Below are 24,816 nucleotides of genomic sequence, written 5' to 3' on the forward strand. Positions count from 1 at the left end.
GTAGCCTGATATACTGAACTGCATTCCTTACAAATATCACATCCGTCGGCAGATACCACGAGCCAATGCCAGACACCCACAAGGTCAAAGACCTGTTTTCACCCTTTCCTCTTTAAGAAACTAAATTAGACATAAAATGAGACTATGCCATCTCCTGGAACATTTTAACAGTGTTCCAGGAATCTCACTTTCAATGGCACTTTACCAGTGCAGGGTGAATCCAGCTGCAGGGGTGAGGTGGGAAGGCGTGTCTCATCCATCTGAACATGACTGGCAGAGCTGTGGATTAAGGGCTGCATGTGCAGCTTCCAGCCCCCAGCTAAATTAATACACTGAAACAAATAAATCCTGGTTTGACCAGACCCCCACCCCCCACCACATGGGGGGACTGCTGGCTGTTCCTGACCTATTCAAGAAGATCACAAGGGTCGCTTAGAAAAGGTGTCAGCAGTTTCAGTAGCCCTAACGTATTAAATTAGCAACATTGTGTGTTTTCTTTTCTTTAAACCTAAGTCAAATTCAAACCAGCTGCAAAATGTGCACAGATTGGCCATTGAAAGAAAGCATTCTTTTCCTGTGTGCCTGTGCAGAGTATTTTAAGTATGGTCTGGCTAGACCCTTCCTGCCGTCTAACATAAATTTGCCATCATGGACAAAATCCAAGCAACAGTGCGCCGAAGGTTTGCTGCGGAGTGGGAACTCGAGAGAGTATGAGGCAGGAGGCAATGGTGCTCTGTGGATCCTTACAGCTGAGCTCACCTGCCTGCTTGCTAGAGCTTTATTTGTTGATGAAATCAGTCACTTCAAAAGGAGATTGTCTGGAAGCTTATTTTAAATGACACAACCCTGTTGGATGTTTTGATGTAAGTCATCCTCTGCTAAAAAAAATATGCTCTCCAAAGTCAGAAGAGTTTGATTACCAAATTAATACAATATTATTGCATTGCAAACAACAGCATGAATGTTTGTCATGTGTGGTGAGTAACCTTTTGTCTTCATCTGGCAATGCTAATGCGGAGCAGGGGATCCAATGTGTATGTTCTCACTCCTTGTGGTTGCTTTCCTGGGAAAATATCAATGGAAATCCATCCCCAGAAGCCAGTGGTCATGAATGGCAAGTTAAGGTTCTCAGCAATGACTTTCCCCAGGGTTTGGGTAATATTCAAACACAATAACCTCTTCCGCAGAGCACATCTGATATCCATACAGCTCTCACCAGACTGAAAACGAAAAACCCTCACCAAATCAGGTTATCTGGGGTCTACTTTTCCCCATAAAGCTACAAACAACAGGTGTGGCATCAGCCTTGAGCAAACCATTAACCTTTCATCTCGAGCCAGGTCACAGAACTCTATAATATTCCAGCTGCTGGGGGAGAATTTGGACCCACTGCAAGTATTACAGCACCGTGGGCGCAGAACCACAGCGACTTGCGCTTCTCTCCTTGTTTTATACGGGACTGGTAACAGAATACAATTGGGCGTAAAATTAATGTGACGAGACAGACTCGCCCATATTTTTCACTACTTTTGAATGTATATCGTAGTAGAACTGTAATTGCAAAAACAACAAATGCACTTGAAATCCACGCTTGTAGATAATGTATACATTACCAGCTGAGTAAATTGAGCTGTTTATAAGAAAACAGAGAGAAAAAAATAACACGCAGTGCTATCTTTTAACCCCTGAAGCTAATTGTAGTGTTGCTCTCCCAGGTTATGCGGATGGTTTGCCTTCTTTGCAGGAGCATCTGAGCTCTGTCTTGCTTAGCGCGCGTTGACATTTACAATCTGTTTCCATAATCCTCCTCCCCCTCCTCCGGGGACTTTTGTTATGAAAGTGAGATTTCGTCTTTTTCCTCCTCGTGGTGACGTCACGGGTGCCTGTGAAACTGACAGGCCACCTGTGGGACGATCTGGGCTTTAAAGAGGCAGGCTCTGGCTAAAATTGGAACCTTGGCTTTTGTTTCAGCGCAAGACATAAAGACGGGCTGTCATCTCCAGCACAGGTTTCTGGCTGGGAACGGCCGACAGGGATCACAGGAGCAAACAGCGGCGAGGTCTTCGGAAAGAGACGGAACCCTCCTGCATTTTTTTATACACAGGGAGTGAGAGTGAGGGGGGACACCGGGAAAGAGACAGGGAATGGGAGTGTGTGTGTGTGGGGGGGGAACAGACTGATGTGTCAACTTAACATCAGCTTCTTGCAAACCAGGCAGGACAAACCCGACATCATCGCATTTCATAAACAGCGCCGAAGAGAACAGCAGTTGCGGCGTTTGTAGGCTTTAGAACAAATACCATTTCGAACAGCAAACAAAAATGTAGAGCTTATCGTGCTGGAAGGTAAGTTAATATTTTCTATTCTTATCGTCACCAGCCTGTATGAATGTACCGACTGCATACTGGAATTTCACAGAACAGCACGGACAACGATGGTGTTAAATGATATTCTATGGTGTCTAATACAAATCCTTAAAAACACTATCGATGTTCTCTTTATAACAAAAGAAACAGCAGTTCCGAAAGAGCTGTTGGGCGTCCCGCAAGTTAAGCATAGCTAGGGTGCTGGTCAGAGCAACAGGTTGAAATCTGGTGTGGATTCAGCTTCCAAGAAGTCAAGCCATTTACTGAAAATTAGTGCAATTATAGACTACTATCGTCCGTTTCACTGTTCGTGTTGATTCAGTGGTATTATTAACGATATAACTGTATTTCGGATACTTACATTGAGATCTGTCTGTGTAGCAATGGTCAATGAGGGGTGAATTCAAGGTGATGTCCTGCATTCTGAAGTTTATTTTTAATTAGCTTCGCTATTGAGAGAGATTTCTCCGACTTCTGACCTTGTAAACTAACCCCCCACCCCCTCGAAACTCCCCATCTGCTTGCGCGCCTCCCATTAGACATACAGTAATCTCATTCATTCCGTGACAATGTGATCAATGTGATCAACTATTGATTATAAGAAAGGCGCCCCTCGACGAAACATCATTTTACTGGGGTTATGCTTGCAGAATGACAGTAATTTGATTTGAAAAGCATTTTATTATAGTTACCCCTGACAAATGCAATACTGCGCCAATCGGACGTATTCTAGTATGTCTTGAGACGTTAAGCACCCGTATGCAGTGTGCCTAGTGTTCTGTGTATTCACGCTGATACAGCCGGAACGCTTATCGAGACTGAATCGTGAGATGTGTGGCATATAGTATTTGTCGACACTATTGACTCTTACTCTATAATATGAATAGTATATTGTAACCAAAGGGCTCACACCTGTTTATATATGACGAAGATGGGCACCACGCACTTTTCCTGCCACCTTCAAAGGTTCTATATAGGGTCGGGTGTCTGCACGGATGAGGGAATTTTCATTTTCTGGGTCAGTTAGCGCTTGCATTGTTAAAGTTGTGAATAATTTAGAAGGTGGTTAGGTTTATCTTGTTCGTTTTCTTGACTATTTTAGGGCAGATTGAATAGTTACCACACGGTGTCAAGGCACAGCTTCTAAACCCAGCGCTCCGAGCAATGTCCAGCTGCCCGCCTCGCTCTGTTGGCTACCAATTTCATCCCGACACAGCGGTTCTTGGAATAAAATTCAAATAAGCATCTCGGCGCCCGGCCCTGGGCTATCAAATCAGGAAATTAATTTCTCCCGAATTGATAACCAACTGGGGGGGTGAGCGCAACTTGCCCTATTATCGTTTTTCAACTTTCCGCTATTTCTGCAATTAGACGAACTCCTCTGTACCCCCCACCGCTGTCCTTCAGCCGCTGCTGTGTAGAAAAGACCGATGTGTCGCGCCGCCCCAGTCCGACAGGTAATGAGTTAATTAGACGCCCTGTTGGAAGGACACCTCCCAGGGCCGTATTCTTTTTCTTTAGAGACTTCACGGTCATTTATGATTTATTCATTATCACATCTACATCTACATAATGAATTGGAATGGCGTTGTTATACAAAGTATCGATTTTTTTTCCTTCAGAACACTTTTGACATTGAATTAGATTTGTGTATGTTCCACTGGAGTTGGGATACTACTCTCATGTGGTACTCTGAACGGTTATTCTTAATAAGGACGGGAGCTGATCCTTCATTGAATTTCATACTTTGCGAATATTTTCTTGTTCGTTACAACATCTACAGTAACGACAACAAATCATTAAAAGTTACTAGCTAAAAGGCAACGTCTTCCGCGTACAATATTTTAATTTAACAAGGTTCATCTGCGGGAGGTGCGGTTTAACATCCATCTACGATACAACGCAGAACACACGAATTTAATCATTTTATCACTCTTCTTACAGTAACCAGGTCCAGAGAATCGCCTTTGTCGAATTGCCTGTCTCTGAGATCTCGGGCAGGTCTTGTCCAATTATCTTCCAGAGATTTCTTAAGAAGCAGCTTTCGAATCAGTGATCAGCACCGCCGCTGTGGACAGCTCCCGTGACGGCCGCAGGACGCGACCTCCAGCTTGCTGGTAACCACTTGCACCGCTAAATGGTTAATTTGCACCTGGATACCCCACCTACGCTGTTTTAAAATGGCACCGGCCCCCGCACACCACACGCACCCCTCCCACAGCCCTGAAATCGGACAGCCAGAATCAGGGGCTCCGTCGGTGTTTTATTTTTTTTAAGTCACTCACGTGCAGTACTTCTTGCGTTTTCGTCTCGTGGTCGAAGTGGCCGCTTGAAAATAAAATGTCGGGGTTTTTTTTTTACTTGTGGTTTTTAGCAAAACAATCTCGAAAAGTACTCGTGGAAAGTTTGGCAGGGATGGAAGTCCACTAGATTCGACATGAAACTGAAACGCAGCGCCAGCGCGGCGGCTGTAACACCTGCCTGTTCTGGCGATGAGCCTCACGGCCGTCTGGTTGCTGGGTTTGCCTCCGCAATGGAGCACTTTCTGCGTGAGGTTTGCACGCTCTCGCGTGGGTTTTGATTTTTTTTTTCCTTCCACCTTCCAGAGGTGCAGACTGAGTTAATTGTTCGCCTCCAAATTGTGTGCGTGTCCTGCGTCCAGTCTAGGGCGTAGCTCTGCCTTGAACACTGTGGCTTCGGCTTCGGGTTACTGTGATAATGTGTGGATGACTACGGCAAACGATTGTTTTTTTTCCAGAATTCCTAAGATTGAAATGCTAAAGCCGTTTCATACAGTACCTCTTGGCCCAGCTGCTGTATAGGAGGCAAGGGAACAAGTAATAGGTTTATTCTATGTTGAAAAGAGAAGACAAGAAACACAACGTTTCGGCTGTGGAGCCTTATTACTCGATCATATGCCGCCGCGTGTCCTGCAAGTGAGGGTGAAACAGTCACCAGATTCTTGCTTTGCACAATACACCTTGCCCCGAGTTGTGAAGCGACAAGTAATCAACTAATTCAGAGATCTTTATTACACGAAAACGTTCATTCTGTCATGAAGATCGCTGCTGAGAAAAATGTGCTGTGAGACATTTCTACGGGATCCGAACTATTTCCAGTGTTATATCATGTGCACTGTCAAGCTAAAATATACAATGTGACATTTTACAGTAAGGATCCATTGTCTGTCGGGTTCCCCATACGAAACGGGACACAAATCAATTATTTTGGTACATACTGATTAAAAAGGGGGCGTGTATCACCTGCAGGATGTCATTTGCAATTTCCTTTCACTGGGATCTCTAAAGGCCAACGTTTTGAAGAGCACCGCAGACCCCATGTGAGCCCCAGACAGAAACTAGGCTGCGCTCGACTGTATTAACGAGAGAGATGATCGCGAATATCGCTCTGGCAATACACGGTCTCCCAGCTTTACAGTTCTTACAATGTCGACCAGCTTATATAGCTTTATGTATCAATATGTTCCTTCACCTTCCGAAACACCTTTTCTACATTCATATGTACTTGTGTATGTATAATTTCGTTCAAACAGAAACAAAAAGGGATTTGAATTAAAATCTACTACAAGCTCTCTAATTATAACATACATTTCTGTTAATTTAATACACTGTAGCCCACTGTTCGTAGATTGTACCACATTTGTTCTGTCTAAGCACTAGTTGTGTTGTTTTATTTTTTTCTTTTTAAAATGACGTAATCTCATTTTTAATTTGTGGTTCATTTATGCGTTCTTAGGTTTATCTTTTCAAGCCTCGAAACGCCTAAACTATATTTTTGTGAATTTCGTGCTCAGCGGGCACGATTCTATGCTTTACCTAGTGTTTTCTGAGTGAGCAATAATCTTGGGCTATATAACGTTATTTCATGTGAACGAGTGCAGGAACACTGTACACAAACCTTCGTCAGTGAAACCAGCCCTAAATTTCGCGTGGAAAACCGGGAATGTGGGTTTTCTAAAAGTTGAAGATTAAGATTTTTAAGTGCTGACATAGACCCGACAAGCTAGGACTGTGCAGAAAAGGGAATGGAAATAACAGGTTTTTCTGCTGTGGCGATTTTACTGTTCCTGTTCCGTTACTGTTCGGAGGGAGTTGAAGGTGATCTGTTTTGCTAATGCTGGTTTCGAACCTGTTCCATGTGCACGAATTTCAAGACGATTTTAAGAAAAGCTGTGTATAGAAATCCTAAACACCTTCAAACAGTAATAAACTCTGTGCACCTTACATAAATTGAATTTATACTGTTCGTTTTTGTCAGCATGTTACATATTGATCCAAACTTCAAACTGATTACTGGAAGGCAGGAAATGAAGGGACTGGCGGAAGAAGAGAAGAGTTTAAGATTCGAATTTAGGGAAAACGTTGCCATATTTTGTAAAATCCTACAAAAAACACATCCCTTAACACCCTCTGCCACCGTCAGCAATATCCATACAGGTATGACCTAATAATTCGTCCCATTTCATCTAAATGAAAGTACCACAGCGGCCGATCTGAGATGCAAATACAACTCTCACTTCTCCAGAGGATCAGATCGCGAACTCCCTAATCGACAGACTGTGGTGTTCTCTGTTCTGTAATTTGCGTTAGTGGCGTTAGGAGGGAAAACCCACAATGCTTTTTTTAATATAACTACTGTATGTCCCTAATTTATTGAAATGACTTAATATGATTGTTTTGTTGTGCACGCACGTACAGTACGTACTGTATGCTTCCGCGCACTTCAGAGAACAAACTACGATGATATTATAGAAAACAGTATATCTTCACAGGAGAATACCTAGAATGAAAATTAGGGATATTTTAGAAAACCGACCTGTTCGGATTTGTAATCAAAACAGGAATGCACTTGCTTAACTAAAGTCCTCCGGCGTGTCAGTGAAATGCTTTTTTGAAAGATGATCGTGTTTCACAGGATGTCTCTGCTTTAGCGCCAGATTGTGAGAAACATTACACAGATTGTGAGCACCATATTACTTGGCATGAGAGAATCCTTATTTCAGCTCTTTCTGAGCTGGTTTCATGTATATGGCAGTGTCTATTAATAGGTAGAAGATAAGTGACGAAGTTTGATTAAAGCAGTGTCAGGGGAGATAGCGTAAGCAGGCACAAAACGCTCTCAATTATTATCCAGAAACAGCATTTGCTGATGGGAAATATTAAGATCAAGACCATGACTCTTGACTGGCTTGACATTTTCTGTTTTCATTTATTCGATACGGCAATGTATGAAAATTCAGTTTTTCTTCATAATTAAGTTTATTGGAGGACAGTAAGAGTGTGGATGTAGATAGAATCCTGGAAATGTATTCCATGTTTTAACTCATAGAAACATAGCAAAATGCAGCCAACATGAAGCACACATGGTCTGAAATTAGTTTTCAATAATAGACTTTAAAATAATTTAATACAATTGAAATGATTCTTACCAATAAGATGATGTGTCATGGTGATGTGTGTTCCCAGTGTGCAAAGAGACATGGTTCCCTTCTCCAGTCACACACACAAGCACTCTTGAACACTGTCAAGCCACTAAAGAGACAAAGCAGGTTGATTTCAAATTAAAGATGACAGGCTGTCCCTTTATGATAACATTTCTAGCAGAAAATGTTCCCTGAAATTTGCTTTTGCAGATTAGGAAGTACATGTGTTTTCCGGATCCTGCAGTAAGTCATTTGGAGCAGGTGTTCAAACAAGGAAATGTGTGCATGCATTAAACTGATGCATTAAATATAGTTTGGCTTGAGTTTGGGACCTACCTTGGCTGATGTCATAGAGGCTTGTGCTGCAAATAAGAAATGTTGACTTTCCTTTAGTTTCTGTCTAAAAAAAAGTCTGGTTTTGGCACACAAGTGTGCCAAGTTCAGTGTTATTAAATGCTGGGTCATTAACAAGGCAGTCTAGCCATTATTCAGATTAACTAATCATTTGGAACACTAAGATTTATTTTAATAACAAACATTGTCTGTTTATTCTCAAACACAGCAGCATTGTTTTACAATCCCAATTGCTCCCTGTATATTAGAGATATCAGAAGGTGGCTACACCTATCCCCTCATGTAATATTTGACCAGTAGCAGTTCTTTAACATCAGTGAATCCATTTCAGATGGGCATGCTAACCTGGGCATGACAGAAAGGAAACAGTCTGCCATCTTTCTTCCAGTCCTGCAATTTGATTTCAGCAGACTATATACAAAGAGAGGGGAAAAAAATAAGATTTTGTTGCATAACAACAAGCCCTGTTCAAGGTTTTCTGAGCTGCAGACTCTTATGTAAGCCAGTGCCAGGTGCTTGGTACTTTAAGATTGTCACCAAATTTTGAGTAAACTGGTGATAGATGGACATAGTAATTAAAACAACATTAAACACATAGCCTTCCTCTTTCTCTCGTACAACTTTAAGAGTTTTTAGCTCGCAAACCTGAAATGGATTTGCCTTCTGCACAAAGAAAGGTCTGAGCTGTTGCTCTCAGTATGAGTATGTGTGCGCACTGCTGAGGCTAGGAGCGTGCCAGGCAGCTTTCTCTCCCAGCCTGACCTTGAAAAGGGATGTCTGCTTTTGAACAAGAAGCAGGTCTTTTGAAAGCAGTGTATCACTGCAGGGCATTTAAAGGAACATCAAACATGTGACAGCGCTTGTGTGAAAAGGAGGCATTTGGAAGGAATGTTTGAAGGGCAGAGGCGGCCCACACCAGGGCCAGGGCCCGAGTTGCTAGGGCCCTTTCCCTGTAGAGCAATAGGGATTCAGCTGCTGCGTTTGATCTCTGCTTCTCTCCGGGCGCTGGGGGGAGGCTCTCGGCACCAGCGGCCCACGGACCCCTGCTGCGCCCCGGTCAAGCAAAGGCCACCAGCCAACGGACGTTTCCACAGCGAGGTCTGGAGAAAACAAAGAAAGCGGCAGCTTTACATTCATCTCCAAAGCAGTTTGTACCGCAATGAAAAATATCCGCCTTCGACCGCATCCCCGGCACCTCCCTCCCGAGCAGGGCTTTGCCCACCCAGGGCACTAGGCCCTAGCAGCAGCCTGACAGCCTCTCAAGTGGTCTGCATGTTGCAGTGCTAAAGAACAGGTCGATTCTGCCTTTTCTTATATCCTTGTATTTCTATCACTTGTTAGGGGCCTGAAACGCCTTTCAAGTTTTGCTAAATGCACTCCTAGAAGAGATATGAGCTCCCATCTCTCACAGTGGGAGACCAAGCAAGGTGATGAGTAGCCAGAGAGGCTGGCGTTGTACCCTCTATACATTGCAAAGAGAATGGAAGAGCATGTATCACAAACAAAGTATAGTAAGTGAAGCTGAATTGTTAATTAGGTTGTTTTATCTTAGGTTGAGAACTCCAGCGTCAGGTGACATGTTTAGGGTATGTGAGCCCAGTGTATTTGCAGTTGCACTATGTTATTCAGTTCTGTGTGATCAGTACTCATGCCACTCACTTGTTTTAAGTCAAACTGTGAACCAACGAGGATAGGTCTGGATTTAGGGAATATGAAAAGGCTGAGCTCCATCAGGTCAGAGCAATTACTGTACGATGTTGTAGCTAATGTGGGATCTTCTGAACATGATTATGTAAGCATGCAAAATTACAGGGTACAATTTAAAGAAATCTGTAGGGTATCTGTAGATTTCGGGAAACTCGATTTGTGAGTATGGAAAACTGCTAAAACCAACACATAATATTCCAAGATGCCTGGTATCACGGGCTTAGAATATGTTTTTGTCAAAACATATGAAGCTGGCAGTAATTTCATTGTTGTGCCTCTAGCACTAAAAGTTTAAGACAGCATATGAAGGAGTCAGGTATCCACACAGAGGAGTAAGACCTTGAGTAAAAAAATACAATATAAGTCAGTAAAGTAACCCTATCCCTTCATGCAAGGCAGTTAGTCCCAGAAGGAAATGGCAAGTTTTATGTCGTAATAGTAGCTCAGTTTTGTACCAGTGATTTTTTTTTGTGTTTTCCTTCTAAGCTGCAGTTACAGATGGCACAGCCAGTGTGTGTGGGTGTGTGTTTCTGAGAGCTTTGCACATGCGTGTTCAAGCTTGTGGTTTCTTGAGAGTGTTTGTGTGTCTGAGTGTGTGCGCATGATGGGGAGTACTTAGAGGAAAAGATGGTTTAGAGGGATAGATCTTCTTGCTAGCTAAAATATGCAGGTACCAGCCCAGTTTTACTCTGAAACAAAGACTGAGACAGTTAAAGGGGGCTAGAATTCTGACACGTGATGTTACAAACGATTATATTTTTCCAGGCTGTTGTTTTTTGTCATTCCTTTCCCTTTTACTGTGACTCCAATCTTGTTATTTGTACATTGAACTTCATGGTATTGGACTGGAAAGCAGCTCTTGCACCTGTCAGGTTACTCTGATTTTTACTCCGTATGAGGAGGGTTTATGGAGGCTCAAACCCTGCCAAGCTCTGGCTTTAAAGTGAATGAGACTTGAAGGAATTTTGCTGAAGTCCTAATATGTTTTTGAATCAAAGTCTATACAAGCCAGCAGCAAGAGAGGCTCCTTTCAACCACCAGCTCATCAGGCTGGTTTACACAGCAGATGAACAGCAGATTGCAGACTGTAGATAAAACTTTGCTTTCCTTTCCTTTCTTTCTTGATGTCACTGTGAATATCGTGGTGCAATTGCCTGAATCCCTTTCTGCAGGGTTTGAAAGCTAGAAGGTTAGAAAGCGGAACGAAACTAGGAGGGAAACGGTGACTTTTTATTTCACTTTTTAGGTAGAAACGTCAGTGCTCTCCTACAGTATGGGTTAATATTGCCTCTGCCTCTCTTGGAGAGCGACTGAGCATCTGTCCCAGGGGTGCCGCCATCCCTGTCTGTTTCCCTGCACATGCGTGAGGATCTGAGAGATTGTAAAATTGAATTAAATTGAATAAAATTGAATTCAGTTTTGGTGTTTGCAGATGGGGGGGGGGCAGAATGGGGGAGGAGGAGCGGGAGACTGAAAGGTCAGGGAAAGTGGTGCCTCGTCATCTGTTTTTTATTTTCTTTTTTTTAGCAGCACTTGTTGCTAAGGAGCTGAGCTGCAACTGCCAGAAGCTTTTTAGGCCTAATGGATTCAGCTGAAGGTAGATGCTCTTGTAGCAAACACACCTTTCAATTGACACAGCTTAACCAGCAGCCTAGAACAGCAGGAAAAGAGCCAGCTGCCTGTAAACACTTAAAGCTTCATTCGCTTCAGTTTTAATAGATTTTTAAGAAATACACAGTCAAGGAATAAATAGCTACAGGTGCACATTTTTCTGTACACATAATGCTAATGGATGTTTAATAGAATTAGCACTGACTCCCTTATGTTATTTGTGCTTCTTGCATGCTGTTACATAAGCAACATGTACATGATTCTTTCCTTCAACAGGCTGTTTGGGACTTTGTGTGTTATTTGTCATGTAATAGTGTCCACTTGTACACTTCAGGCTCTGTTCGGACTGTGATGTAGCATCTCCAAAGATTTCTCTGACGCCAGAGGTCCTCCTCCTGGGAGCAGCAGGAGTCCTGACTGAGATGCTGAATGCTGTCGTAAGTATATTTAACTCCAGTGTTGGAAATATAGCGCTTTTCAATGGGGAGGCTCATCACAACAAGCGTTGTGTACATTTTGAGTGACTCCAGCTGTCTCTGTAGTCTTGAGCAGAGGAGATTGTGTAACATATATACCCCTGCGTATAACAGGGATCTCAGCCACCCGGGCTGAGGGAGGTCTCCTTTAGCTCAGCTGGCAGGTTCCCTGTTGCGTGACGCCAGAGACCCGGGTTCGCGCCCAGGCAGTGAGAGATGAACTGGTAGGGCAGGAGTAGCAAGGGTGGAAACCCCCAGAACCATTACAATTGCAAATCAAACCAAGAGTCCAGCTAAAGAACAAGGAATCAACTGGAAATAGGAGGCACTTCTTTCGCAGTCATGGGTGTCTAGATCAACTAACTGCCTCTGCAGGATGCTTCAGGAAACCATTGACTGAAATAGTAGCAGGCAAATGAACAAGACTGACTCCATCATTTCCAGGCCTTTGTGTATTCTTCTGGCATTCACAGTGATGACACAGTCTGTGAGTATCATGCAAAAAAAGCTTCAAACCATGTACAAGAATCTACCTCACCATTAAACCACCTTCCTTGTTGTTACCCTGGTAACTTCAGACAGGGACGAGGCTCAAAGGGAAGAGTACAGTAACAGTAGCAGTACCCAGGGACTGTCCCCCACCACACTGCTCCTCTAGTCCACTGCTGCACGCAGCAGCTTCACAGGAAAGGAAAGTGTCAGACGGGCTGCACGTACTGTAGTGTCACCAATCCAGCCTGTCGATGAACACGGGGGGGCAGGCAGACAGATGACTTCACTGGGACCAGCAGAGGTCTGCCCAGTGAGGGGCCCGAGTCATTAGATCTTCCAGCTCTGTGGACATCAAGTCCAAGATCCCCCACCGTCTTCCTCCCACTGTGCAGCCTCCAGCGGCTATACACCGGGGCACTGTACCCCTCCAGCCGCTGAACCCCCACAGAGAGCCTTGCACAGGGAGTCTCAACACATTTTCACAGGAGCTCTCCGCAGCTGGTTGGTTCCTGTATATGGGAATTATGAAGAAATTAGAAAAGTATCCATGAGTATAAAGAATTGCTTTCACCAAATCCCATGAGCCCCTTCTCTGGCGAGGAGATTTATTTGTTATAACACCACTAGTCCAACCCACGCTGTTCTTCCTTATGTGAAAATGTTGTGAGTTTTTCCGCGTAGAGGTAACACCAGATGAAGATCCATGACTATGGATGTTAGGAAACACTGCAGCCCGTTAATCTGTTTTCTATTGATTCAGATGTGTTTGGTTCGATCCTGCTCAGTAATGGACAGAAAACGTGTACAGTCTAAATATTCTGCTGTTGTGATGTATTGAATTTACTGAAATGCCTGTCGGAGTGAATTAGATTATACTAAATGTGATAGGAGAGGGGAAGCATGCATTCCTGAAATATAAAATTATTTGCAGTATAACATCAAAATCATTCTAAAAGGGTAACAGCAAGAGTATATGTAAACCATGCACACACATTTGTGTGCATTTGCGTTTAGATACAAGCATTTTAGTCCTTTTCTTGATATTCAAGATGAGAGTTTTTTGTGCTGGGACAATGGAGAAAACTGGGGGAATTCCCTCTACCAGACGGAGAGCTCCCCCAGGCTCACGTTCACTAGGGTGCTTCTGAAAGTTTACCTTTCAGCGCTATGCCTGAGCCAGAGCCAGCTCTCAAAAGCACATGGCGCGTGGTGTAGTGTACCAGGCTGAGATGGAGAGGAACACTTACCGTGCTTCAGAAAGGATTTTTGTCACTTTGACAGGCGTGAAGAGAGACACAGGGAGGGGCGCAGGACAATTTTCCACCCCCACATCCCTCCAATTTCTGCTGTGATAAAATGAAAGTCAATTCCCCACAGGGCTCCCAGGAGAGAGCACGCTTAGGTAATTAAGTGTAGCTACACTGCAGCCCCAGTCAAGGCAATTAGTGCAAATCACACATTTTCACCAGCTCTAATTATTGAAAATATGACTGCTTTGTTGACTGACAGACAAATGCTTTGTATGTGTTGTGTGTGTGCCACTGTGTTTGTGTGTGACATTTTATTACAACACCCAGTTGCTTCTGTAGTTTTGATTGGCATTATGAAATCAAACCATTGTTAGTGTAGATCAAATGAATAATCAGCTCAGTTTATTGAACACTTTAATATGTTAGACCCTGCGATGAATTTAAAACAGCAAAGGGGTAGAAACACAAAGGCCCGGATGAGAATACGCCAGGATCATTCTGGAAGCTTGACTTTTGGACACTTTCTCACAAAATAAATTAAATTATAAATCAGCTTTAAGAATAGAGCGTTTCAGTTCATCCTCTGCTGTTTGGGCTGATGCTGATTAGGAATAATTTCACACTCAAAGAAGATAATGATCCTAAACCCTCTTTGACAGAGTTATTCTTTCTGGGTCTCAGACATCTTGAATGTGCAATAATTCATAAGTAGATTCTATAGTAAATGCATCCATTTTTATGAGCAATCTTAAGGTAGAAATTAGATCACTGCTCAATATATATATAAGAATGAATGTGTGCTACTTGTGGAGATGTCATCTCAGCATCTGACCTTCAGACACAAGAGGTCAAGCTGGAAAGATATTTTAATTTACTGTCAGATGTAACTTAGTAACCAGTTTGAGTGTTATTAAACAGCTGTACCGCTGTGAAGTGCACATCTGTGTGTGTCGTTAACGCTGCACTAGCCATTTCCAACTGTCTGGTAATATTTTTTTATTTAAGCATTCTTCTCGAACTAATTGAAGTCAATCACAATGCCCGAGTAATTCAGTATATGCCCCACACCGTGTGCTCCTCATGCAGAGCCAGTAGACTGTGATCTAACAAATGAACCAGGAGGACAGGGCATTAGCTGTGAGTGCCTGAGTTCACTCCACCCAGCCTGAACTCCCCTGTTGGTTCCTCTCAGCCTCCTGTCAGGGCTTTAATGCAAAATCAATGAAGGGCCAGGCCTAACTAGCAACCCCTTGTCTTGTTCAAGGAGAGAGAGGATGTGAGCAGTTACTTCTGTTTCTATAAGTCACAGTCTTAATCAGCTCTGGTTGGAGCCAGAGGAGAGACAAAAATAATGAATTGAAGGGTGAATGAACAGGCGTTTAAGGTATACGGGCCACCTTCCCCAAAGAACAGGCTCATTCAATGAGAAAAAATCTAGTTAGGAGGATAAAGCAGTTAGTTGCCTTTAACTGCCTTTAATGCCAGGACTAATCTCAGTACAAGCTATTGAATTAAAGCTACACGTATCCTCATCTGATTCACGTTGTGTAAACAGGCATATGAGTTTAAGAACTGATTGCTTTCATGACTTGTGTTACATTGACTTTTTTCTGCTTGGTAACTCAGTACTTGCAAACATTTACCAGCTGAAAAAGAACTGTAGGATTTTGTGTTGTTAATTGGTGAAATTGGTAGGGACGGTGTTCAGAAGCAAGCTTTGAAATCTGAGGATCAAGAATCATTTCCGTAAGTGCAATCAATGTAAGACTGGAGGAGTTTTAGGCTCATGGGGGTGGTAAGGCACACAGTGACGGTGGTGATGGCTGATAGAGTCTGGATTCTGCGTACTGGGTTTCTTTCCAAAACTGAGGCTTCTGACTTTTTCTGTAAAATTGCCAGCTGACACCTGGCACTTGTTCATTTAATATTTACTTCCAAAAGCTGCTAAAACACTATTGACTGCCTACATTTATCTTTCAAATCTATACGTGTCAATGTGATAGAAACTCAAGAAAAAAATAATAGGTGCTCTATTGTTCCCACTTTGCCCACAGCGATTCAGCTCAGCAAAGAGATGAAAACTCTGAATCAGAGTTACAGTTTTTAGACGTATTTCCCAAGACTCTCCAGCTCTCTAGGCAATATTACAAGCAATCCTGCTCACTGCGTTACAAAGGATTTGCCTAGTAGCGCTTTTTGCCATGGAAAATTGTTGGCAATAAATATCAGTTATAAACTGATCCCTATGGTGCAAGAAAATATTAATGGAGTGACCTGTGTCTGTAAATGGTCATTTTTATACAGGCAACATTGTTTAGCTAATCCATGCCTTTTCTACAGATAGAAAGGGATTTTATTTCATTTTTTTTTTCAGTGCTGGCTGTCCAATACCCTTACCAAGCAATGAAGAAAACAAAAGAGGTTTTGGGATTTAAATCCAATTGACGTTCTCAAACAGTAAAGTTCTAAGTTACAGAAATGTCCGCACAAACCTTTATTAAAGAAACAGGGACATATACACTGCTTGGTTCCACAGATTATATGGTTTAAAATTTATTTAAAATTCTATTAAATCATATTAAAAAATGTTTTAAAATAAAAATGAAAGTGACTGGTATTATGTAGTTAAGGTTGAATGGGGAACAGGAAAATAGAGGAGCTCATATTTTTCTCCAGCTGCATCTCTCTGTACCTTTGTCCAGTGTCACAGTGAAAACTAGGGACTGGGGTTTAGCAGTGGAGACAGATACAGCTGCATCTCCTCCCTCTCTGTAGTCCTGGGGAGGGTCTATAAAGGGGAATAATGATTATGCAAATGTTCACATGTATTTTTGACAGAACTGGGATTTGGTCTCATTAAAGCATGAGGTGGGGCCGTCACTTCAATTCTTCTAAATATTTGTGAATGCTAAAGTCCTTTTAGGTGTAGGGCTCTGTAAAGAGGCAGCACAGGAGGAAGAGGGAAAGACCCACTCTTTTTGGAGGCAAAGCGTGCCCTAATATTCCACTTCTCCCAGGTGAGGTGCTGTTCTATTATTCACACCATCACAGAACTCATACAAATCACCAGAGGTCAACTGGAAAAAGTGTTACCAGTTCATAATAGAATTCCTGCAGCATTGTGGAGGATAAATTTACATGTGAATAGAGACACACAAGACATAAACATGTAAGATCACTGCAAAAGTCCAGAGCTTGAGGCTGGGTAGCTTGTTCTAGACATCCATGACTTCTTGTGTTGTTTGGCAGTTACTAATTCCTCGTGTTTACTGATGTGACAAAGTGACCAAGATTTTCATTCCCTCTTCCACAGTCACACTAGTTTCTGGGCATCTCTCTGCAGTTTAACTTGTATTTTTTTGTCCATATATATGTAGAATTGAATTGTGAAGTGTATTTTTATGTTTTGTGCTATTAATCTAGTGGGCTAACAGGGGGCCCCTTCAAGTGAGCATTTTTCTTTATCAGCTTATTTACACTTTCGGAGTGTTGCAGAAACTGTGCTTCACACACCAGTGGGGTTGTGAGAATTATTTGCACTTTCTAATACTGACTTACTCAAAGGTTAATGTTAAAAGGGATAGTGTTGCACTTTCCTACTTGGGCTGTGCTGAAGATTAACCACAGTATAAAAGATCTAACAACTTATTTCACTTGGGATTAAATCTCAAGCTTATTTCCAGCTTTAGGATTTTCAACTAGTTCCACCAGCACAGCTCATTTGGAGCAGGGGTTGGGTCCTACAGTCCAGATGTTGCTCTCAGCACAGGCAGTGTCATTAATTGACTTGGATAGGTTTAATGGTCCAACTGATGCCATTCAGGTGGGGTGAGCCGCAGTCCTTGTATCATACAGTATTGATTGCAGCATGTCAAACTGCGACTGGCTTGACAAGTGGGCATGCTGATGGAGGGTGGGAACAGTCCTCACCCCCTGTGCTGGGGCAGGAGTCCTAAAAGCAAACTGAGTGGATTAGCAATTGGTGATGTCAAATTTCAAGGGCATAAAGGGAAATAAACTGTCAATTTCCAATTAAAGAGTAATAAAACTCTTGTTTCTAAAAATGAAAAGCAATTTACACCTATTCTTTGGTTCATCCAGACTGATATATACTTGGCAGGCATCGCTACAGTAGCAAGTACAGTATGTCAAGCCGTTATTGCTAACACACCCAGATTGCCTTGTGTAATAGTGTGACTTAGTGAGCAGGATTACCTGCAATACCACTGAGAAAGAGGGAGAGATTATTGATAATTATAGAAATGTGTGGTTAGAAAACTCTTAAACATCTCAGCATGGGATATCCACAAACTCATTTATTTTTATGTCATAAAACATAAATACCCTTGAAGCGTCCAGCAACAGCAAAAATAATATTTATGAATTTTATACAACACTTTTTAAAAGCAAAAGGCAATAATCTCAAATCACTTTATGGTTCAAGAAAAGCACATTACAAAATTATACACTTTGTAATACAAAAATATTTTATTTAATTTTGTATTAGAAAGCCAACAAAATAAAGCAGATACAGAAGATAAAAAAGCCCTTTTGAAAAAGTAGGTTTAAAGCCTAAACTTAAAAACACCCAACATAACCGAGTCACTGAATGGAGGAACAAGTAAAGATTAGAATAACTGCTCATAAGTAACGTGGAACAGAATAAACTGTCAGTCCAGAATTAAGTCAAAACCACCTTAACTGTTGTGCTTCAATGACGGACAAGAGTTTAGTCATATCAAACCTTCAAGTTTGCACTTGAACAAACGTAACCCTGACCAGTCCCTTGTATCATCACAGTCTGGAACTGTGGTTCTCAGTATGCCTGACTAATATAATTTCACCATCATTTATAAAAAGAGCTTCAATGTGGATCATTTCATAAGATGTCTACCTTTGCAGCTGGAGCCTCTTAAGTTAAAAGTCATTTTTTGAAAAAGAAAAGAGAATTCGGATGGTGGAATGACCCCCCTCATCACTGTTCATATTCAGATTTAAGTGTTTTGTTTTTTGTAGACATTAAGGGGTCTTTTTTATCAATTTATGTTAAATCATAAAAATGCATCCTTCTATTAGCTTCTTCGCTTTCTGTTGAAAGCTAAGATACTTTTTCCATCCATAATGATCCTTAGGTGAATGGTTCTGACACTAATTGAGTTCCCTTGTTAATCCAAACTGAACAAGGACAGAATTGAATTCTGCTCTTCTCTGCTATATAACACTCCTCTGCATGCTGGGTTTCGTCTCTCTAATTGTATAGAATGAAAGGCATTCACCCTAGCTGGAGAGCATAATTTAACTTGGTTTAATAATGTATTACTATTCAATGCTGTGCCTAATATTTTTACCAGGAGTCCGGTAGGAGGTAAAAGGACCTGTCTCATTCAAGCCCTTTTTTCTTTTTCTGGAATCTTAAGTAAATATATAAATGCATGCAGCGACAGGCTCTGCCATTTTAAAATTGTCCATGGTATTCATCTGAGCAGAGTACCCCATTATAGGTAATATATTTTTAATAGGAAAAAACATATTTGATCCAGGCTAATTTATCCTTCACAGCCTGACTTCTAAAGTAATACATTACCCTTGTATGAGTCAGTGGCAGTGAAGAGCAAGTTACTAATGACCCTTTCCTTCATAGCAAAGAATTGTGCTGTCACTCCCTTCACAATGCTGTCTATAGCACAATGCCACCCAATTGTTGCTTCCCTTTTGTGTGCGCTAACCCAAGCAGGGCCTTATACAAAATAAATGGGCCCTGTAACTTGAACTAGGGAAAGACACACCACCTGAGAGCACTTGTCAATTGTGCCATGGCATGGGGTAGGGGTGAGGCTGATTGGATATTTAAAGGTATTTCTGTGTACATGTATGAGATCCAGGCTGCTAGAAGCAGATTCATCCTGAATGTTTCTTTTCTCTCTAAAAGAATACCTGAAAGGACACACTGCCATATTAACTTTTTACTTTGGCAGATACTGCATAATACAATTAGGATGTTTGCAAGATATTTTTTTAGATCCAAAAATTATGGATTATGGAAATGGATTTGATGAATTGAAGAAATTGTTGTTTTTTTATAACAGGGTAATAGAAATGAAATACAAAAGACATCTTGTCTTTTTCAAAATCTTTTTCTGCAGGTGCAGATGCGCTTTACTTTTGTACACTCTACACAGACTCCAGCTGGTTATCCACAGTATTTAAAAGATCATTATTTCTGTAACCATTATATTTATTTCTATATTTGAACATTCAAACCTTTACATTCAGTTTTAGTAAATCAGACATCAAAATGAGTATAAGGTATTTTAACAAGCTCAAGGACAATAATGTTCTCTGAGAGCAGAATGTATGTCTGTGGTGTGGAAGTAGAGAGAAGCATTGAAGAGCAGAGATGTCTTTGTTATTCTGAAATCACAGAAAAAGAAAATTAAAATGGAAATACAACTGTGGAAACACAGTACAGCTATACTGTGGCCTCCAGAATTTTTCAAGAATTATAGAAAGAAATGATGAGGTTACATAATAATCATTCACCATAAGCCTGTCTGTTTTTAAATATATAAACTTTGTTTTCAAATAGTTTGAATTTTACTGATGAATACAAGCTAATCGATGACAAATTTGGAGCCCAAACTTAACAACCTCTCTAAATGTTACTAACTGGTGGGAAGAGAAAACAAACAAGATCTCACATGAGTATATAACTTTGGGCTCATCTGTCACGTAGTCTCACGTAGTCTTGTGCTTCGAAGCATGACTGTGTACAATGAAGTGGGCAGTTTACCCACAATTTCCCAATACATAAAGAAGAACAGCAGACTAGGTAAAGTATCCCAGCTAAAGTGTCTTTCCCATAAACAAGAGGTCACAATAATGAAAACAGGTACTGGAAATAATCTATGATTATTTAAAGGGAGAAGAATGTACTGTACCAGTGTACTGTATGTGTCACAGGTGCATGCTTAGCTGTTACTGCTAGACATAGATGGAGAACAAAGTGTCTTGTGCAATGTCTTGTGGCTATTACAACTTTACACATTATTGAGACAGTCAAAGAAACTTGAGATTTAATATGCATAGCGTGCTCTGGATCCATCATTTAAGCTTCTCATCTGTTTTCAGTTGAATCAGTAGGCTAAGTGGAAAAAAAACTTCAAACCCACTTCTTTTCCCAGTTCAGAAATCTCAAACTGCCATGAAATTGCTACAGCAATACTGCCAGCAATGAATTTATAACTGGGATTGGAGAGGGGAAAATGCTGGTAATTAATTGCTAGCAATTAGCGCAGGCAAGTACTGCCAGGAAGAACTGCCAAGTGTGAACCCGCCCTAAGTATTGAGCACAGGGAGATTTCTCAAGAGCTCTCACTTTGAAGGTGACAGCCCTGGAAAGCCAAGAAAGCTTCAGTACTTTTTTTAAAATAAAAAAAGTCCATGAGGAACAGGAAAGAGATCGTGTGTACAGAGTGTTGTGTTTTAAATGGCTTGCTGGAGTTGTGCTCTTAGATTTTAGCAGAGATTCAGAATTGATTCAGCTACAAGCCCCAGCAGGAACACAGGTAGCCGTTAGAACCGGCAGCAGAGAGTCTTGCTCTTTGTACGTTTTGTACAGAATAGTGTTGACCTCCATCACACAAAGTGCTTGTGAGGCTCTGACTGCTTTCCTCACATCGAAAAGGGAACTATTTGGAACACTTAAGAAGTCAGAAAATGAAACAAAACCAAAAATAAAAGATAGGATAAGATCACTTTATTAGCCAAATACAATTTCTTGCATTAGGAATTTGTCTTTTCTCATACCCCAGCTTGCTCTCCATGAGACACACAGGCACACAGACAGGGAGAGAGAACCCTGGGGTCAGAGTGCAGGGTCAGCCATTTATACGGTGCCCCTGGAGCAGCTGGGGTTAAGGGCCTTGCTCAGGGGCCCCTAGGAGTAGGATTCAGCGGAATGGCAACCTTCAAACTGGCAACCTTCCATCCACAGGCGCAGATCCTTAGCCACAGAGCCACCGCTCTGCCCCACACGAGCCTTTGTTTAACCTTTCAAACAGGCAATCAGCTGTTGCAGGCTGTGGGTTCAAGCTCTCGTTCTTGCCTGAGGAGTCTGTTGAGGGACAGGGCCTCGTGTAACTGTCCCTCTAACCGTGCCTTTTAGAGCTTTCCTCCACAAGTCTTCCCTGGCTGTGCTGCACCAGCCTACAGAGGGAAGGCGGGAGAGTCGGGCACGACTGATCCTTCACGCCAGGGGAGCTTCCCCGAGAGCAGGCATGGGAAGGTTAAAACATGGCCTCCCGTCCTGGCTGTGAGGCGATTCCCGGTCTCACACATTCTTGGAATCAGGATTACTCTTCTAAGTGGAGGCGTGGTTGTTTGTTTGCGTCCTTGTGAGGAACGCCTGGTGTGGATTGAAGTCCCCGTGTGAATGTGCGCATTCCCTGACTAGGCACTAGACCTCTGACTTTACAGCTGTCAGCGCTGAGGGAAGTGCTGGAAAGATGCATTTAATTGCGATTAACAATCCGCATTCCTTTCAATTCATCTTGCAGCTTCTGCTCAATTCCAAGACCTTGGAAGGTGGGAAGATTGTGATGAACTATTATGCTGTAATTTTCTTGTCTTTGGAGTGAATCCATAAAAAATGAATCAATCTATTGATCCCTTTTAACCCAACACTATTTTGTAGCTTTGAGCACCATCTTGGACCTCTATAAGGAATGTGCATGTGTTTTTTATTATGTTGAGTGGGCTTCTTTAGAAGTACTTGTTTTTTTTTAACCAGAAGGTGGAACCCTTCAAACATTGTTCAAACATTGTTGTCTTGAAACCAGTCCTGACAGAAGTTCTGCTTGAGCACTTGAAACTGATCAGCTAATTACAAAGAGTCAACATGGCCTTCTGTAGATACCCTGCTAGCAGCCATGAAAGCAGGGCACAATAACTAAAGTGTCTACGATGCATTACTGCTAGATGAGATGTCAGACGTGTAAGGGTTAAAACAAAGGAAAAGTGCAAATGTTAACATTCGTACAGAATGTGGTTTGGGTAAAAAAAGTGTATAGGAAAAGAAGTGTTGTCTTTCGGCAGCAGACCTGTTACGTGTCTGTTGGTGTGTCTTCAAGAGACCTGTGGTGCCGCTGTATATGAAAGAGAAATCACAAGATACCTTACTCAAACTATGGATAATCCAAAGAACTCCAGTACAGCTGGCAACTTTCATCATTTGCTTGGCTCACATCTGCTGAATACAGGAAAACAATGATGAAGGACAGGAAGGGGGAGACCTGTTGCCCCAGTCTCAACGTGTGGTTTACACATTGCAGGGTCTGAACTAGTCATGCAGAAGGCTGCTGAAATCTACATTTCCTCTGCCAGCCGGCCTCTTTGTCTTCTTCTTCTGGAAAGCAAGAGACATATCTGTTTTATAAGCACATCTCTCTGTTAAGCTGTTTTATTAAAGTGAAATCCCAGCTATTAAATCAACTGTATCTTCCAATTTTATAGGCCTGAGAGCGGTCAGACAAGCAGGGACACAGGTGATAGCCTTCAAAATTGAAAGCGGATGGGTTTTGGAAAAAGAAATATGTTTGCAGATCAGCTAGTGGAAAGGGCACTTGGGCTCCAGGTATTACTACATTAACTCCTCCAGAAACAGGATTTTTACAGGCAGACTTTTAAGATTCTTTTTAATATTGAAGAGCAGACATTGATTGCTTTCATGGCTGACTCCCTCCAGCTCATCAAACCCTGTATGCTTCCACCTACTTTTTGTGTCAATTGATACAGACAATGGATGTGTCCTTGTAAAATCCCTGCTAAATGAAGACACCTGCATATGAAAATGAAGACAATGGCTGAATCTGCAGTGGAGTCTGATTTGGTGAGCAACCAAGCAAACAATGTTTATTGATTGTATTTGTTTCTGCATTCTGAACAAACTAGGAATGTCTCATAAAATTAGATGCATCTGATCTCTGGTAAAGAGCACTTTCAACAAATATTATACATTTACTGAGGTACTCAAATTAACTCATTTAATGTTTTATTTAGTATTTCCATTATACTGTTTTTCTTTATTACTGACTAGGATAGAGGGAAGTAGCCTGCATGTTATAATGCAATATGCTTCTAAATACACTATGACTTTTATACTCACAACTGAGCTAAGTGTGATAATGTATTATTTTATAGGTACTTTACTCTTTCTGTAATTAACTGTTTCATGTCAAGACTATGGCCTGGAAAGAGAAAAACATTTTTTATAGTCCTGTTGATTTATGGGCCTTTGTTATCGTATCCTACCCACATCCCAGCCTAAGACAGCTTTTGAAATTTACAAGTGCAACATGACACTTGATACTGTAGTAGAGCATCAAACCTAAAAACTCTTTTGATCATAAAAATGTGTCTCTGAGTTAAACTCCATCATAAATCCTTTGGGATGCCATTCAGAATGCCTAAAGACTTTCCAGCAAACTGACTTATATTAATCTTTTCAATATAAAGAAAAAAAAAGAAGAAGAATTCCAGGTGAGCTCTTGGAAGATGATGTGGAATCCAGAGGCTTTGAACAAACATATATTACATTATTTTTTGCAGACGTGTATCCAATGGGGAAGAGACCTTGAAGAAGATTCAGCTTGTAAATACGTGTTTAAAAGACAATTGAATTGACCACAGGGTTCAGGACACCGTTATTACAGACTGCTCCAATTATGTGTCCTTTTTGTTGAAGTACAAAACTTTAGTAATATTGCACTATTGCTACATTGTAATATTGACATGAAGCCTCACAATTCCTAAAATTACTAATGTGTGTTAAAATCAGGTCTAATCATTTTTAATTTCCAGCCTTCATACGGTTTGGTACTGTGTTCTTTCTGCATCCCGACCTTAAAATAATCAAAACAGCTCCTGGTGACTAAGCAGCCCTTCCTCTTAATATCAGGGCCTTCGAATTTGCTGCACAAATTTGAAACGTTGTTCATAGATTCATTATATTAAACAGATGTGCTTTGGACAGCTTCACTTTGATGAGCTGAGTCGGTTCTGGGCTGGACTGAACCCCGGCCTTGTCCTGCTGGGGCTGTCCTGCCTCAGACTCCAGGCCC

General features: G+C 41.6%; 1 long non-coding RNA gene across 1 annotated transcript; it reads left to right on the plus strand.

Annotated features, from left to right (window-relative positions):
* Nucleotides 1-1,963: 1,963 nt before the first annotated feature.
* LOC148831497 (uncharacterized) lies at nucleotides 1,964-23,580 on the plus strand. The gene is made up of 4 exons (XR_016091314.1): nucleotides 1,964-2,345; nucleotides 11,398-11,467; nucleotides 11,816-11,918; nucleotides 23,492-23,580. It is a non-coding gene; the product is annotated as an uncharacterized LOC148831497 (long non-coding RNA).
* Nucleotides 23,581-24,816: the final 1,236 nt, after the last annotated feature.

The sequence above is a fragment of the Atractosteus spatula genome, chromosome 7 (genome assembly GCF_055471065.1).
Source record: "Atractosteus spatula isolate fAtrSpa1 chromosome 7, fAtrSpa1.hap1, whole genome shotgun sequence".
In the NCBI taxonomy this organism is placed as follows: Eukaryota; Metazoa; Chordata; class Actinopteri; order Semionotiformes; family Lepisosteidae; genus Atractosteus; species Atractosteus spatula.